The sequence below is a fragment of the Gastrolobium bilobum genome, unplaced genomic scaffold (genome assembly GCF_033153095.1).
Source record: "Gastrolobium bilobum isolate Gb01-03AN ecotype WA unplaced genomic scaffold, APGP_CSIRO_Gbil_v1 utg16305, whole genome shotgun sequence".
Taxonomy (NCBI): domain Eukaryota; kingdom Viridiplantae; phylum Streptophyta; class Magnoliopsida; order Fabales; family Fabaceae; genus Gastrolobium; species Gastrolobium bilobum.
In genome coordinates this window covers 107099-124099 of record NW_026895590.1, presented here as the reverse complement: position 1 = coordinate 124099, position 17001 = coordinate 107099, and the positions used below count along the sequence as shown (strand labels likewise).

Below are 17001 nucleotides of genomic sequence, written 5' to 3'. Positions count from 1 at the left end.
TCAATAGAGAAGGGCTCAAACTACAACGACAATGGTACATCCAAACATTTTGCAGAACAAAGTATCATGTCGCCATTCCCAACCTGAACTGTGAAAGAGGAAATAACATGTAATGTGAGATGGAGATATGAAGCCATGTGTGGTGTAATAAAATTGTGTGTACTGCCCCTATCAATCAGAACCTGCACTGAGTGTCCCCAGGCATGGCCTTGCAAACGAAATAAATGAGAACTATGATGTCCAAAAAGAGCATTATAGCTAATCTCTGGAGAAGTAGGATACTTTATTAATTCAATGGAAGGAGGGGAATTGCGTTGGACTCCCCTTCATCAAGTGCTTCGTTAACACCCTTCATATAGAGAAGAACAGGTCAGGCTTTACATTTATGGCCAAAAGTGTATTTCTCATCACAATTGAAACAAAGATTTTTCTCCCATACATTGTCTTGAATTCTAACATATGTGGTTTGGGCCCAATAAGGGATAATGGGCCTAGGTTGGTAAAGCCCACATATTGGGCCAAGAGAGGGTAGGTGGCATTATAGGCCAAGTTGGACTTGATCCATGATGTAACCTAATTAATTTAAATGTTAAATTAATAAAATTAATTATAATTCAAATTTTGAATTCTTCTTTTTCTCCCTCTTTTTTTAGTCTTTTCACTCTTTTATTCTTTTTCGTACATATGCATATGTTCATGCAGGGGTGCACTACAACTATAAATTGTGTATAACCCTTCTACTTCTTTTAGTGTTTACACTCTCACATTCTTTTTCATACATATGCATGCTTCCATGCAAGGGTAAATTGCAACCATAAATAGAGTATCAATCTTGCATCCCTTTCAACATTTTAGCTATATGATTCTTCTTCTTTTTTCCCCACTCCATTTAGTCTTTTAGTCTCTCATTCTTCTTCACACATGTGCATGCGTCCACGCAAGGGTGATCTGCAACTATAAATAAAGTATCACTATTTCACTCCTTATAGGAGGGCTTGGTGCAAGGTTATACTCAAGACTTTGAAGGTTTAGTAGGGCAAGCAGAGGAGGTCAAGGACGAATAACGCTTGGGGTATTTTGTAACATCCCGGGCGCTGACGAGGGCCGGGGAGTGATCACCGTTGCGAAATGGCATGGACAAGGAGCGGCTCCTGGAAAGCTTCTAGCGACTGGGGTACATGAATAAATCGAATCAACACCCGAAAGAGAGGGATTCCAGAGACTGTGCTGGTATGGGACGGTACAGTTGAGAATGACTTATAAGAATTAATTGGTACTACCTATACTAACAAGATGCATCTAAATTTCGGTAGCCCGGAAAGGAAGAAATCCATAGTTAAGCGTGCTTAACTTGGGGCAATTCTGGGATGGGTGACCTCCTGAGAAGTTTTCTCGAGAAGTGTGCGAGTGAGGACAAAGCACGCCGAAAAGTCTCGTGTTAGTGTGTGGGGACAGTCGTTGATCCTCGTAAGTTGTCAGGCGTTACAAGTGGTATCAGAGAAGGGCTTCTCTTCCAGTATGGTGTGGTTCGAGGAAGAACCAGGCGGAAACTAGTGGGCATGTAACATCCCAGGTGCTGACGAGGGCGGGGAGTGATCGCCGGTGCTTGACTTGGGGCAATTCTGGGCTGGGTGACCTCCTGGGAAGTTTTCTCGGGAAGTGTGCGAGTGAGGACAAAGCACGCTGAAAAGTTTCGTGTTAGTGTGTGGGGACAGTCGTTGATTGTAAGAACCCGCACCGTTAATTAAGAAAATTAAGTAATTAATTATGTTAAATTAGGGAATAATTCCATAATTGACCCTAATAATTATTAAGAGGCTTTAATAATTATGATAAGTGATTAAGAATGCTGAAAGTCGCTTTTCGGAAGAAAAGTGCAGATACCGGTTCTGCTAGTCGGTATAAATGCGTACCAAAAAAGTATCCCAGAAAATTATAATAAGTGCATGATAATTCCTAGAATAATATATAGGACTTGTAAAACGAGTTTCAAGTTAAAATAATGAGAACTGGTGCCAGAAACTGGTACTGGCTATGAAAAGCGCGTACCGGAAAGGTGCTCCGAAAAATATAATAAAAATATGATAATTCTTGTAAAATTGAGTAGGTTAAGAATCCAAAGTTTGGGATTAAAATTCTAAGCGTAGCATTTAAAGTTAATACTGCGTCTTTAATGCTTAAGTGGTTATATATACTCTTATTAAGGGCACACAACCCTAGAAAACAGACTTCTATGCGTGAGTTGTTGAGAGGCTGATCAGTTTGGCTGCTCCTTTGGGTTTTCTTCTCCATTTCTTGAGCAAGTTGGCTCCTTTGGCTTTAAGTCTTCTATTTTCTTCATCCTTAGCACTATGGTTGGGTGTGATGGTCACTTGTGAGTGGGAGAGGAGCTTAGGTTCTGAGTTGTGATGCTGTCTTAGTGAGCTTGCGGTGCTGTCTTGTTGAGTTGGGGGTTGTGGAGTCATCTTCTTGGTTGGTGAAGCTTCAAGGAGTTTCCTTTGTGAAGAAAGGGCTAAGCTTTGTGGCATTTTCGTTGGTCTTGTGTAGTCAGTTTGTTGGAGCTGGTTGTGAGCTCCAAGAGCAGTCCTTGTTTCTGCTTTGAAGCCTTGAGTATGTACCTCAACATGATCATGAGTTTTTATGCCTAAAAATGGAACCTTGATGCATGTATTGGTTAAAAGATGATAACTTAATGTTGGGTAATGTCAAACACACCTAGAAATGCATGTTTAGGCTTCTGAAATAGGTAAAAATGGAACCTTGGAAGGATATCTTCACGAAATGCAGAAACTGCATTCTGTCGTGAAATATCTGGATATCTGATCGTGAAATATCGGGATATTGATATCCGGATATGGGGATCTGGATATCCGGATATTGATATCCAGATATGTACAGTGAGATATCCAGATATTGGATATCCGGATATGCCCCGAGGAATATCCGGATATTCTAGGATTTTGTAGAACAGTAGCTGTGTTGTGTGTACCGTAGGCTATTGGGGGTTCATGGACCCTAGATTGATGAAGTTGAACTTTTGTAATTAATGAACTAAGTCAGAATCATGCGATTAAGGGCTTGTGGCTTTGTTAGAAGCCTTAAGACGTAAAACGTAAAGGAAAGACATTGTCTTTGAGTGTATGCTTGTAGAGTTGATTAATGATGTATTATTGGTCCATAACAGATTGTGATACTGCTGTGTTTGGGCTTTGAGATTATGGACTCTTGGCTTGGATAGCTAGCTTGCAAGGTAAGCTTTCGTGTCCTCGGTTTAGCCATGTTGTGGTTCCACCATGTCCCATGGGGGTATGGTTATATGCATGTTGTGTTACATGCTTTTGATGTTTTGGAAATGCTGTTGAGCTGTTATATGCTAGTGCCTTTATGATATTCATGTGGTGTTCCACCTATACGGTAAGCCTGAGTATGTGGTACATATAATATGGTAAGGCTGTGGGTGAGGTGCAAGCGGTGTTCCTTGTACTACATGTGGGTGATAGACGTATTTCTGCATTTCTTTGGCCAGTAGAATAGTGATAAACACACATGGCATGAATATATGTTGCACTGCATAGTTTTGGAACTAATATTGATATTAATTCTTTTAGAACTTATATTGCACATGTAAGTGAGTTTGGGTGGAAGATCCTTGAGAACCCCTTGTCTTACTGAGATTTCTAGTTTAGAGATCTCACCCCACGTTTGGGGAATGCTTATTTCAAGATCAGGTAATGTGGGGGTTGAGGCCCCAGGCGGCAGGAGTCCGGAGCTGAGTTAGATATTGATGATATTATATGCTGACATGTTGGATGCTGGATATGCTTGCTGCTTTTATGCTTTTAGCTTCATGTTATGATTTTGGATTATCTTGCTGAGACTCTGTCGTTTATGCTGTTGATTTGCTGAGCATGGGGATTGTCCATGCCACGTAGACTTGTTATGTCTTGTTTTATTTAGAGTTGTATTAATGTATCAAGATATTTTCCGGATTACGTGATGTAATGTCGTGACTTAGATACTCACTTTATATTTGAAATTGAGGTATTTCAGTTACTTGTCTTGCAATTTACATACAAGCATTGTTTTTATGAAATTGATTAAGTAATCAACTTGGCTAAGTATAATGACGTCATAATTGGAAAAGAAAAAGATATTTCACAATTTTTAATTAAGCGCAGCTTAATACGATAGTATGATAACATTACCGGGTATACACGGGGTGTTACATTTTATGGTATCAGAGCAGGGCCTCTCGTCCAGTACGGTGTGGTTCGAGGACGAACCAGGAGGAAGCTGGTGGGCATGTAACATCCTGAGCGCTGACGAGGGCGGGGAGTGATCGCCGGTGCAAAAAGGCACAGGCAAGGAGCGGCTCCTGACAGGCTTCCAGCTGGGGGTTACATGCATGGATGAATCGAATCGACACCCGAAAGAGAGGGATTCCAAAGACTGTGTAGGTGTGAGACTGCACAGTTTGGGATAGCTTATAAGAATTAATTGGTACTACCTATATTAACAAGATGCATCTGCTTTTCGGTAGCCCGGATCAGAAGAACTCCACAGTTAAGCGTGCTTGACTTGGAGCAATTCTGGGATGGGTGACCTCTTGGGAAGTTTTCCCGGGAAGTGTGCGAGTGAGGAAAAAGCCTACTGAAAAGTCTCGTATTAGTATGTGGGGATAGTCAGTCATTGATTCTTGAAGCGGCCAGGCGTTACAAGTGGTATCAGAGCAGCGGTTCAAGGGAAAAGCTATATGTATTGCAATGATTAAGATGTGTGGTTGTGTCTGTCTTGTGTGTTTACTCCGTTGGTTGTTATTATGATGATGCATATGTGATCACATTGCGTGGGCCTGATCAACTCATAATTTGTGTAACTTGTGCAGAGTCATGGTAGGATCCAGGAGAACAAGTGAGACTGCTGAGGATCAACCTGATCCAATCCTGACTGCATTGGCAGAGATGCAGGAGGCCACTAGATTGGCAACCGTGGCAATGATGGACGCTGCTAGAGAAGCAAACCAGAAGGCCACTGAAGATGCTCTTGAGGCAAATCGGTTGGCGAACATGACCTTGATGAGGGCCATGTTGGAGGAGATGAGAGCTGGTCCAGTTGTTGGTCGGTTCCCACCGCCACCGCCACCACCTCCACGGCCACCACCGCCGCCTCCACCTAGTGTTCAGGATGAGACCCGGAGTCACATTGGTAGTGCTACGCATGATGTTGGGGGTGATGGAACCCTTTGTGGAGCCCGCTGAGGACAGAGATGCGATTGATCGCCGGCTGAATGCTTTCCGTAAGCATAAGCCACCTACTTTTGATGGGTCTTATGATCCCATTGCTGCTGCAAGATGGCTTCAAGCGCTAGACAAGATTTTTCGAGTCATGCAGTGTTTAGATCCGCAGAAGTTGATTTCGCTACTTATATGCTGGAGGGTGATGCCTATGAGTGGTGGACAAACATTTCTCATGCCTACACGATGCAGGGCCGTGTGATGACATGGCCGTTCTTTCGAGGAATGTTTTCTGGGTCAGTACTTCCCGTACGATGCACAAGAGAGGAAGCAAGGGGAGTTTGGTTAGGTTCAGGGCTCGTTGTCTGTTGACGGGTACCTGGCCAAGTTCAATGAGCTAGTGAAGTTTTCACACTTCAGGATGGCGAGGCCTACCCCTACATACTTGGCTGCTAAGTTCCGCAGAGGACATAGTGAGGATATTGCTGGTTACCTTGCTGGTTCTGCTTCGAGAGACTTTGGGACACTGGTTCAGCAGTGTCGTGATATTGAAGATTTCTACAGCACGAGTAAGGCCAAGAGGGCCAAGGTAGCTGAGACGACGACGAAGAAAGCTGGTAGTTCCACTTCTTGGAAACACAGGAAGTTTGGGAACAAGGGCAAAGGAAAGCAGATGGCAACTCGGCAAGCGCCGAATCAGTTCAAGAGGAATTCTGCTCAGGGGAGTGCAGCAAGACCTCCTGCTCCTAGGTGTTCGGGATGCGGGAAGACTCATTTTGGACCGTGTTCTACCGGTCAGTTGATTTGTTTTCAGTGTGGCAAGGAGGGCCATTTCTCCAGAAATTGTCCGTCGACGACGGCGAGAGCCGCTGCAGTTCAGGCAGTGCCACTACAGATGGTTCCCCTTCCACCTACTTCAGCACCGGCAGTGCCACAGTCTACAGGACGTGTTTATACCCTGGATCGTCAGCAGTCGGATCGAGCTCCGAACCTTGTTAGAGGTACTGCTACCATTGGTGGTACTTGTGTTGATGTCTTGTTTGACTCTGGGGCTATGCATTCCTTTGTTGCTACCCCGATTGTTGTGGGGCTTGAGTTGCCCATGTCTGTGCTTTCTCCACCGTTGCAGGTGACCACCGCCACCGGGGAAAAGTGTGATTCTACCACTGTACATCGTGATGTAGCGTTTCAGTGGGATGGCCGTGACTTTTCGGTAGATCTGATAGGATTGCCGATGGCCAACTTGGAAATTATTCTGGGTATGGATTGGTTGTCCAGGAATTGTGCATTGATTGATTGTTGTGCCAAACATGTGGTGATGTCTCCGTGTGATTCCACAGCCAGTTCCTCGTCGTACATTTCTTTGCTGCAGGCTAGGAGAGCCTTGAGAGCTGGGGCATTTGGTTATGTCATGTTGGGAGGTTTGGTGACTGGGATACAGGAGGACATCGCTGGCATTCCTGTGGTGAGGGAGTTCCTTGAGGTGTTTCCTGAGGAGATTCCTGAGTTTCCGCCATAGAGGGAGATAGAGTTCTCCATTGATCTGTTGCCTGGTGTGGGGCCTATTTCATTAGCTCCATACCGGATGTCGCCACCGGAGCTGGCAGAGCTGAAGAAGCATATTGAGGATCTTTCAGCGAAAAATTTCATTCGACCGAGTGTGTCTCCTTGGGGAGCACCGGTCATCTTTGTGAAAAAGAAGGACGGGACAATGCGATTGCGCACCGACTACAGGCAGCTAAACAAGGTGACGATCAAGAACAAGTATCCCCTTCCTCGGATTGATGATCTGTTGGACCATCTTAGGGGTGCTTGCGAGTATTCTAAGATTGATCTCCAGTCTGGATACCATCATATTCGGGTGAAGCCGGAGGATGTCCCTAAGACCGCATTCCGTTCGAGATACGGTCACTTTGAGTATTTGGTGATTCGGTTTGGACTCACCAATGCACCTGCTGTGTTCATGGATTACATGAACAGGATTTTCCAGCCGTACCTAGATCAGTTTGTGATCATCTTTATTGACGATATTTTGATTTACTCCAAGACGGAGGAGGAGCATGTGGAGCATTTGAGAACTGTTCTGCAAGTGCTGAGGGAGAAGAAGTTGTATGCGAAGCCTTCCAAATGTGAGTTTTGGCTTAAGTCTGTGAAGTTCCTTGGGCATGTTATTTCTGTTAAAGGAGTTGCAGTGGATCCGAACAAGATCGAGGCCTTACTGAATTGGGAGAGGCCCAAGACAGTTACGGAAGTGAGGAGCTTTCTGGGTTTGGCAGGTTACTATCGGAGGTTTATCAAGGGTTTCTCCATGATGGTTCTCCTTTTGACTCGTCTTACCCGGAAGGAGACTCCGTTTGTGTGGACTCACGAGTGTGAGGTTTGTTTTCAGGAGTTGAAGGAGAGACTGACTACTGCACCTGTGTTGGTCCTTCCTGATCCTGCGCTTGAGATTGAGCTTTACACCGACACCTCCGAGAAGGGGCTAGGTTGTGTGTTGATGCAGTTGGGCAAAGTGATTGCCTATGCTTCGAGGCAGCTGAAGCCTCATGAGGAGAACTACCCTACTCATGACTTGGAGTTGGCTGCTATTGTGTTTGCTTTCAAAATTTGGAGGCATTATCTTTTTGGTTTGAAGTATCTTTTCGACCAGAAAGAGCTGAACATGAGGCATAGGATATGGATGGAGTTCATAAAGGATTACGACTTTGAGTTGAAGTACCATCCTGGCAAGGCCAATGTGGCAGCTGATGCTCTGAGCCGGAAACCCGGGAGTTCATCCAGTTTGTTACTTGGTAACTTTGATGTGATTGAGAAGTTCCGAAACCTGGCAATGACTGCACCGCGTGAGGGTGTACTTCTCGAGTTGGAAGCAGCGGATGTTGTGAATGAGTTGTTAGAAAAGATCAAAGAGGCACAAGTTCAGAGAGAGTGTCTGGATTATGTGAAGAACCAAGACGGTGTGTCTTAGAATGATGATGGACTTCTTTTGTTTCAACAGAGGATCGTGGTTCCTCGAGGTCCGTTGACCGATGAGGTTATGGCAGAAGCCCATAAGGGCCAATTTTCTATCCACCCTGGTGCTACTAAGATGTACCAAGACCTGAAGAAGAACTTCTGGTGGCCGGGCATGAAGAAAGATGTTGTTGTCTTTGTGTCCAAGTGTTTGGTTTGCCAGAAGGTGAAGATCGAACATCAGAAACCGTATGGTGAACTTCAACCTCTTGAAGTACCACAGTGGAAGTGGGAAGGTATTTCCATGGACTTCGTGGTGGGTTTGCCGAAGACTCAGGCGGGTTGTGACTCTATTTGGGTCATTGTGGACAGACTGACGAAGTCTGCCCATTTTCTTCCAGTGAAGGTGAGCTTCACTACAGAGCAGTTGACCAAGCTTTATGTTCGCAAGATTGTGAGGCTTCACGGGGTACCCGAGAGTATCATCAGTGATAGGGACCCGAAGTTCACATCTCGGTTCTGGGAGGCGCTGCAGGAGGCTTTTGGTACGCAGTTGAGATTTAGTACCGCCTATCACCCTCAGACTGATGGACAGACTGAGAGGACCATCCAGACCTTGGAGGACATGTTGCGAGCTTGCACGTTGGAGCAGGGCTCGGCATGGGATAGGTACCTTCCGTTGGTTGAGTTTTCTTACAACAACAGCTTTCATGCTAGCCTAGGCATGGCGCCCTACGAAGCACTGTATGGTGGGAGGTGTCGGACTCCTACTTGTTGGTCTGAGGTTGGGGACAAGGAGCTTTTTGGCTTGGACTTTGTCCAAGATACCACCCAGCAGATTCAGACGATCAGAGAAAAGTTGAAGCAGGCGCGGAATCGCCAGAAGAGCTACTATGATCTCAAGCATCGTCCACTGGAGTTCAGTGAGGGTGAGCACGTGTTTGTGAGACTTTCACCTGTCACCGGTGTTGGACGGGCACTCGGAGTGAGGAAGCTGAGCCCGCGATATATTGGGCCATACCAGATCATTGGTAGAGTAGGACCAGTTGCCTACCGGCTTGCCTTGCCTCCGAACTTGGCCAACATCCACGACGTGTTTCACGTGTCTCAGCTTCGGAAGTACATAGCAGATCCATCGCACGTGGTGCAACCTGATGATGTGGAGGTTCGGGAGAACCTAAAGACTCCCGTCGGACCACTTAAGATTCTCGATCGTGGCGAGAAGCAGCTGAGGAGCAAGATCATTCCGATGGTCAAAGTGCAGTGGACCGGAAGAACTCCTGAGGAGTGTACTTGGGAGCGAGAGAACGAGCTTCTCCGGCAGGTCCCCGAGTTTCGAGACAGGTATGTTTTCTGATTTTGAGGACAAAATCCTATAAAGGTGGGGACTGGTCATGTTGGAGGAGATGATGACTGGTCATGTTGGTGGCCAGCATCCTCTGCCGCCACCGCCTCCACCCAACCACCAGGATGGGCATGGAGGAGGTGGAACGCACATTCCTGAGGATGATACTCAGTCACATGGAGGGTGTTAGTCACCTCACTGGGACGATGCAACCTTTTTATGAGCCAGCGGAAGACAAGGAGACATGAGACCGCCGGCTGAATGCTTTCCGTAAGCATAAGCCACCCTCCTTTGATGGATCATATGATCCTATTGTTGCTGCGAGATGGCTCCAGTCTTTAGACAAGATCTTCAGAGTTATGTAGTGCACCGAATCGCAAAAGCTGTTGTTTGCTACTTACATGTTAGAGGGGGACACTCATGAGTGGTGGCCGAACACCTCTCAGGCTTATGAGATGCAAAGTGTAAGAACCCGCACCGTTAATTAAGGAAGTTAATTAATTAATTATGTTAAATTAGGAAATGATTCCATAATTGACCCTAATAATTATTATGAGGCTCTAATAATCATATTAAGTGATTAAGAATGCTAAAAGTCGCTTTTCGGAAGAAAAGTGCAGATACCGGTTCTGCTAGTCGATATGAATGCGTACCGAAAAAGTATCCCAGAAAATTTTAATAAGGGCATGATAATTACTAGAATAATATGTAGGACTTGTAAAACGAGTTTCAAGTCAAAATAATGAGAACTGGTGCCAGAAACTGATACTGGCTATGAAAAGCGCGTACCGGAAAGGTGCTCCGAAAAATATAATAAAAATATGTTAATTCTTGTAAAATGGAGTAGGTTAAGAATCTTGAGTTTGGGAGTAAAATGCTAAGCGTAGCAATTAAAGTTAATACTGTGTGTTTAATGCTTAAGTGGACTATAAATACTCTTATTAAGGGCACACAACCCTAGAAAACATATTTCTATGCATGAGTTGTTGAGAGGCTGATCAGTTTGGCTGCTCCTTTGGGTTTTCTTCTCCATTTCTTGAGCAAGTTGGCTCCTTTGGCTTTAAGTCTTCTCTTTTCCTTATCCTTAGCACTATGGTTGGGTGTGATGGTCACTTGTGAGTGGGAGAGGAGTTTATGTTCTGAGTTGTGTTGTTGTCTTAGTGAGCTTGAGGTGATGTCTTGTTGAGTTGGGGGTTGTGGAGTCATCTTCTTGGTTTGTGAAGCTTCAAGGGGCTTCATTTGAGAAGAAAGGGCTAATCTTTGTGGCATTTTCGTTGGTCTTGTGTAGCCAGTTTGTTGGAGCTGGTTGAGAGCTCCAAGAGCAGCCCTTGTTTCTGCTTTGAAGCCTTGAGTATGTAGCTCAACTTGATCATGAGTTTTTATGCCTAAAAATGGAACCTTGATGCATATAATGGTTAAAAGATAATAACCTAACTTGGGGTAATGTCAAACACACCTAGAAATGCATATTTAGGCTTCTGTAATCGGTAAAAATGGAACATTTGAAGGATATCTTCGCGAAATGCAGGAACTGCATTCTGTCGCGAAAAATTCGGATGTGGATATCCGGATATCCGGATATTGATATCCGGATATTGCCAAAGAGATATCCGGATATTGGATATCGGGATATGTCCCCAAGGAATATTCAGATATTCTGGGATTTCGTATAACAGTAGCTGTGTTGTGTGTACAGTAGGCTATTGGGGGTTTGTGGACCCTGGATAGTTGAACTTCTGTTTTAATGAACTAAGTCAGAATCATGTGATTAAAGGCTTGTGGCTTTGTTGGAAGCCTTAAGACGTAAATCATAAAAGGAGAACGTAGCCTTTGTGTTAATGATTTGAGCTATGTATGTTGATATACTTGCTGGTCCTAAATCTGATTGTGATTTGCTGTATGTTGGACTTGAGCTGCGAGGACTCTTGGCATTGGATAGTGAGCTTGCAAGGTAAGCTTTCGTGTCCTCGGTTTAGCCATATTATGGTTCCACCATGTCCCTTGGGGATATGGTTATGTGCATGCTGTGTTACATGCTTTTGATGTTTTAGAAATGCTATTGAGCTGTTATATGCTAGTGCCTTTATGATATCCATGTGGTGTTCCACCTATACGGTAAGCCTGAGTATGTAGTACATACAATATGGTGAGGCTGTGGGTGAGGTGCAAGCGGTGTTCCTTGTACTACATGTAGGTAGAGACGTATTCCTGCATTTCTCTGGCCAGTAGAATAGTGATAAACACACATGGCATGAATATCTGTTGCACTGCATAGTTTTGGAACTTATATTGATATAAATGCTTTTAGAACTTATATTGCACATGTAAGTGAGCTTGGGGTGGAAGATCCTTGAGGACCCCTTGTCTTACTGAGATTTCTAGTTTAGAGATCTCTCCCTACGTTTGGGGAATGCTTATTTCAGGATCAGGTAATGTTGGGGTTGAGGCCCCAGGCGGCAGGAGGCCGGAGCTGAGTTAGTTATTGATGATATTATATGCTGACATGTTGGATGTTGGATATGCTTGCTGCTTTTATGCTTTTAGCTTCATGTTATGATTTTGGATTATCTTGTTGAGACTCCATCGTTTATGCTGTTGATTTGGTGAGAATGGGGATTGTCCATGCCACGTAGACTTGTTATGTCTTGTTTTAATTAGAGTTGTATTAATGTATCAGGATAGTGTCCGGATTACGTGATGTAATGTCGTGACATAGATACTCACTTTATATTTTATATTGAGGTATTTCAGTTAGTTGTCTTGCAATTTACATACAGGCATTGCTTTTATGAAATTGATTAAGTAATCAACTTGGTTAAGTATAATGATGTCATAATTGGAAAATAAAAAGATATTTCGCAAATTTTTATTTAAGCGCATCTTAATACGATAGTATGATAACATTACCGGATATACACGGGGTGTTACACAGAGTCATGTTATCACGTGGCCATTCTTTGAGGAGTTGTTTCTTGGGAGGTATTTCCTATATGATGCGTAGAAGAGAAAGCAGGGGAATTTCGAGCGGTTGGTGCAAGGATCGATGACAGTTGATGAGTACTTGGCTAAGTTCAATGAACTGACAAAATTTGTACACTTCAGGATTGCTATACCTACACCGGCATTCTTGGCTTCTAAGTTCCGTAGGGGACTTAATGAAGACATAGCAGAAGGGATAGCGGGAGCGACATCCCGAGACTTTGGCATATTAGTTCAGCAGTGCCGCGATATTGAGGACGTATGTATAGTGAGCAAGGCCAAAAAGGCCAAGATATCTGATGTGAAGGGAGCTGGTAATTCCACTTCTTGGAGAGACAAGAAGTTTGGAGGAAAAGGAAAAGGGAAGCAGTTATCTGCTAGGAAGGCGATGAATCAGTTCAAGAAGACTTCAACTCAGGGGAGTGCAGTTAGAGCTACTCCTAGGTGTACTCGGTGTGGGAAATTCCATGTGGGGTCGGGTGCCACTGGTCAGGTTATTTGCTTTCACTGTGCCAGAGAGTGTCCTTCGTCAGTTGTTAGAGCTGCAGCGGTTTAGGTGGTTCCTCTTCATATGATTCCCATCGCACCTACAGCGGCACTTGTCATGCCACCATCCACTGGCCGAGTGTATACCTTGGATTGGCAGCAGTCGGACAGAGCTTCAAACCTTGTGAGAGGTATTATTTCCGTTGGTGGTTTTGCTGTTGATTTATTGTTTAATTCCGAGGCTACGTATTCTTTCATCGCGACCCCGATTGCTGTGGGGATTGAGTTGCCCGTTTATGTGCTTTCTCCACCTTTGCGGGTTACTACCGCCACCAGAGAAAAGTGTGATACTATCTCTGTACATCGCGATGTCATGTTTCAATGGGATGACAATTAGTACTCGGTAGATCTGATTGGTTTGCCGATGGCTAATTTGGAGATCATCCTTGGCATGGGTTGATTGTTCAAGAATTGTGTGATGATTGATTGTTGTGCTAAGAAAGTGGTGATGTTTCCGTGTGATTCCACAACCAGTTCTTCTCCTTATACTTCAGTGCTGCAGGCTAGGAGAGCCTTGAGAGCCGGAACATTTGGTTATGTCTTATTGGGAGGTTTGATGAGTGGGACACAGGATGATATCTCCGGCATTCTTGTGGTGAGGGAATTCCTCTAGGTGTTTCCTGAGGAGATTCTTGAGTTTCTGCCACAGCAGGAGATAGAGTTCTCCATTGATCTGTTGCCTGATGTGGGGCGAATTTCATTACCTCCATACCAGATGTCTCCACCTGAGTTAGCGGAATTGAAAAGCATATTGAGGAGCTTTCCGAAAAGAACTTCATTTGACCGAGTATGTCTTCGTGGGGAGCACCGGTGATATGCATCAAGCATATAGGTAAATCCAAGCCAAAAAGAGAAAGAATCTTGGTTAATCTTGAGTAAAAAGGCAATATTTACTGTTGATTTGTTAAAATCTCAATCAGAGATTGTACAACTGATTTTATGCTGATTTCGTAGGAAAAACAGACAAACTAGAGCTCAATGAGAAAATACAAAACTGAAAGCCCACGCTGATAGCGTGGGTGTGGCGCTGACAGCGTGGATTAGTCTTTTCATACAGATACATCCACGCTACTAGCGTGGAACCAATGCTAGTAGTGCCAGAATTCAAAATCATCCCAAGACATCCACGCTACTAGCGTGGAACTCACGCTAGTAGTGCCATACTTTCCTGCCAACCACGCTAGTTGCGTGAAACTCCAGTATTGTGAACAAAACTCCCACGCTATCAGCATGGGAACCACGCTAGTAGCGTGGGAACCACGCTAGTAGCGTGGGAGAAGCGGACAAGTCAGCAGTCAATCCTGTTTTGAATCAGATAAAGATCACACTGAGATTTACGACGAAGATTTAATCAAGATATTTGAGCAAGACACGAAGTCTATAAATAGAGGCTTAGACTCCTAGAAACAACAATCTTTGGCTGGAGAGAATTGTGAGGACCATAGAATTGAGAGAATTCTTGGAGACTCGCGCTGGAGATCAGGATTCCACCAGAGTTGAAGGTTGAAGACATTGAGTTTTTATTCTTCTTCTTATTTTCTTCTTTATAGTTTATGACCAATTTTCTTTTAATTTGTTTAAGTCAAACATGAATATGTCTGGCTAGTTTATTTATGTAGTTGGGATCACGGACCCGATGTGAATCCTTTTATATTTTATGTATTGACATTTTATAATTTAATTAGTTTGTTTGTTTTATTCTACCTCGTTTAATTTTTCCATATCCTATTTAGAATAGGCCACTCTAAATTATAAGGCTTTGAGGCTTAGAATTCACAATAGACATATTGGGATTTTAACCTGGACATGGGTAGAATAACAATTTGTGTATGATCTAGACATAGGCTTACATAAATTTCAGACTCATAATTCATTTGCTTAATGCTTAATTTAAGAAGGATCACTAAGACATTAGGGTTCTAATTGGGTTAAAGGGTTGAAATCACTAAAACATTAGGGTTCAACTATTTTATACGAAAATAATGAATTGTCTGAACAAACGAATTAATTATTTATAAAATACAATATAGGAATATAAGGGAGGATCAGAGGTAAAGTGTATCCTGGCTACAGCTTCCTTACGAATTTTTTATCAATCTTCTCTTCGCGTTCTTGATCTTTTCTTGTATGCGTGGAAAATTAATTGTTTTTAAATTCTGTTTTTAAATTTATTTGTTCTTAATTTCTGTTTTTTGATTTTCCAAACTCAATTATTCCACAACACAAACAACTTTTCTGTTCCAAATTAAAGGGAATAGTTAGACTAGTACTTGGTGCTTCAATCCTCGTGGGAACAATATTTTTCTTATCACTTTATTACTTGGAACGATCGGTATACTTGCCGAATTCGAAACAAGTTTTTGGCGCCGCTGCCAGGGATTGAATACGCCAATATTAGTTTTAACTTTCGATCTTTGAGATTAGAATTTTTCTTTTTCTTTTTGTTACTAAAAGATTTCTTTCTTTTTATTCGAGGTAAAGCTAACAAGGAACTTTTACAGTTTGATCCAGAAATCGAGAAGACTGCTAAGAGAAATCGAAAGCAGACCAAGCAACAAAGATAGAGGAATCCTCGAGTTCAGTGCCGAAAGCCAAACCAGAGATGGCCGCTAATAATCAACAATCTCCCGGAGGAATTGATGGAGTCAATATTGGCTCCAATGTTTACAAGGCCAAATTCAAGCATCATCAGACCACCAGTCAACGCCAATAATTTTGACATCCATCCAGCACTGATAAACTTGGTTGACAAAAATCCATTTGGCAGAGAAGACTATGAAGACCCCCATGATTTCATGGACAGATTTCTGAGAATCTGTGATACAACTAAGCATAACGTGGTGTCCGATGATGCAATTAGACTCAGACTATTCCATTTTGCTGTAACAGGGAAAACTCTGAGATGGTTGGATAGACAAGCCCCCAACAGCATCACAGCGTGGGATGAATTGGCTGCTAAATTCTTTGCATAGCACTTCTCCAGAGAGAAATATAACAAGTTGGTGAATGAGATCACCAACTTCACTCAACATTTGGGAGAAACTTTATGTGCAGCTTGGACCAGGTTCCAAGAATTGATCAGGAAGTGTCCCCAGTACGACTTGCCGGACAAAAAGAAGGTCAGAGTCTTCTATAATGGAATGATGCCAGAATCCAGAATGGTGGCCAATGGTACAGCTGGAGGGACCATAGAAAAGAAGACAACAGCTCAAACTATAGAGCTGATTGACTTCATGGCAAGAGCTGATAATGCATCAATGACAGTTCCACCTGTTCAACCAATTCAACCAAGAAAGGGAATCCTGCAGTTGGGAAACAATGATGCATCACTTGCAGAACAAAAGATCCTATCTAAACAAATAGCAATTATGAATGCTAAGTTAGACAAGTTGCAACTCTCTACAGCTCAAATTGACTTAGTCAACTGTGAGTATTGTCAAGAGAAGCATGATACTAACATTTGCCCAACATTGGTAGGATCAGATGCTTTACAAGTCAATGGAATATGGTACGAACCAAAACCACAGTTGAATTATGGAAGAAACCAGAACAATGCTCCAGGGAACAACTTCCAAAGGAGAGTGCAAGGAACAGGTTTGGATTACAAATCCAACAACTATTTGCAACCTCCACCAGTCCCACAAACTCAAATATCTGAACTGGAGAGAGCATTGGTACAATGGACAAAAACTACTGACACATTCATGAATGAGACAAGGGCTCATCACAAAAATCAGGATGCATCTATGAGAAACTTGGAAAACCAGATAGGCCAACTGTCAAAACAGCTTGAAGAAAGGACTAAAGGTCAGTTTCCAAGTAACACAATAATCAATCCGCGAGAAGATTGTAAATCAATTGTTACAAGAAGCGGAATTGTCATCACTCCTCAAGAAAAACCGAAGGTGGTTCAACAAAAGAAAGCAGACGAACCAGTTCTTGAAC

The 17001-nt window shown here is 43.3% G+C and overlaps 1 non-coding gene across 1 annotated transcript; it reads right to left on the bottom strand.

The window, feature by feature from the left end:
* Window positions 1-16052: 16052 nt before the first annotated feature.
* Window positions 16053-16159, bottom strand: LOC133318272 (small nucleolar RNA R71). The gene has a single exon (XR_009752454.1). It is a non-coding gene; the product is annotated as a small nucleolar RNA R71 (small nucleolar RNA).
* Between the last annotated feature and the right edge of the window lie 842 nt (window positions 16160-17001).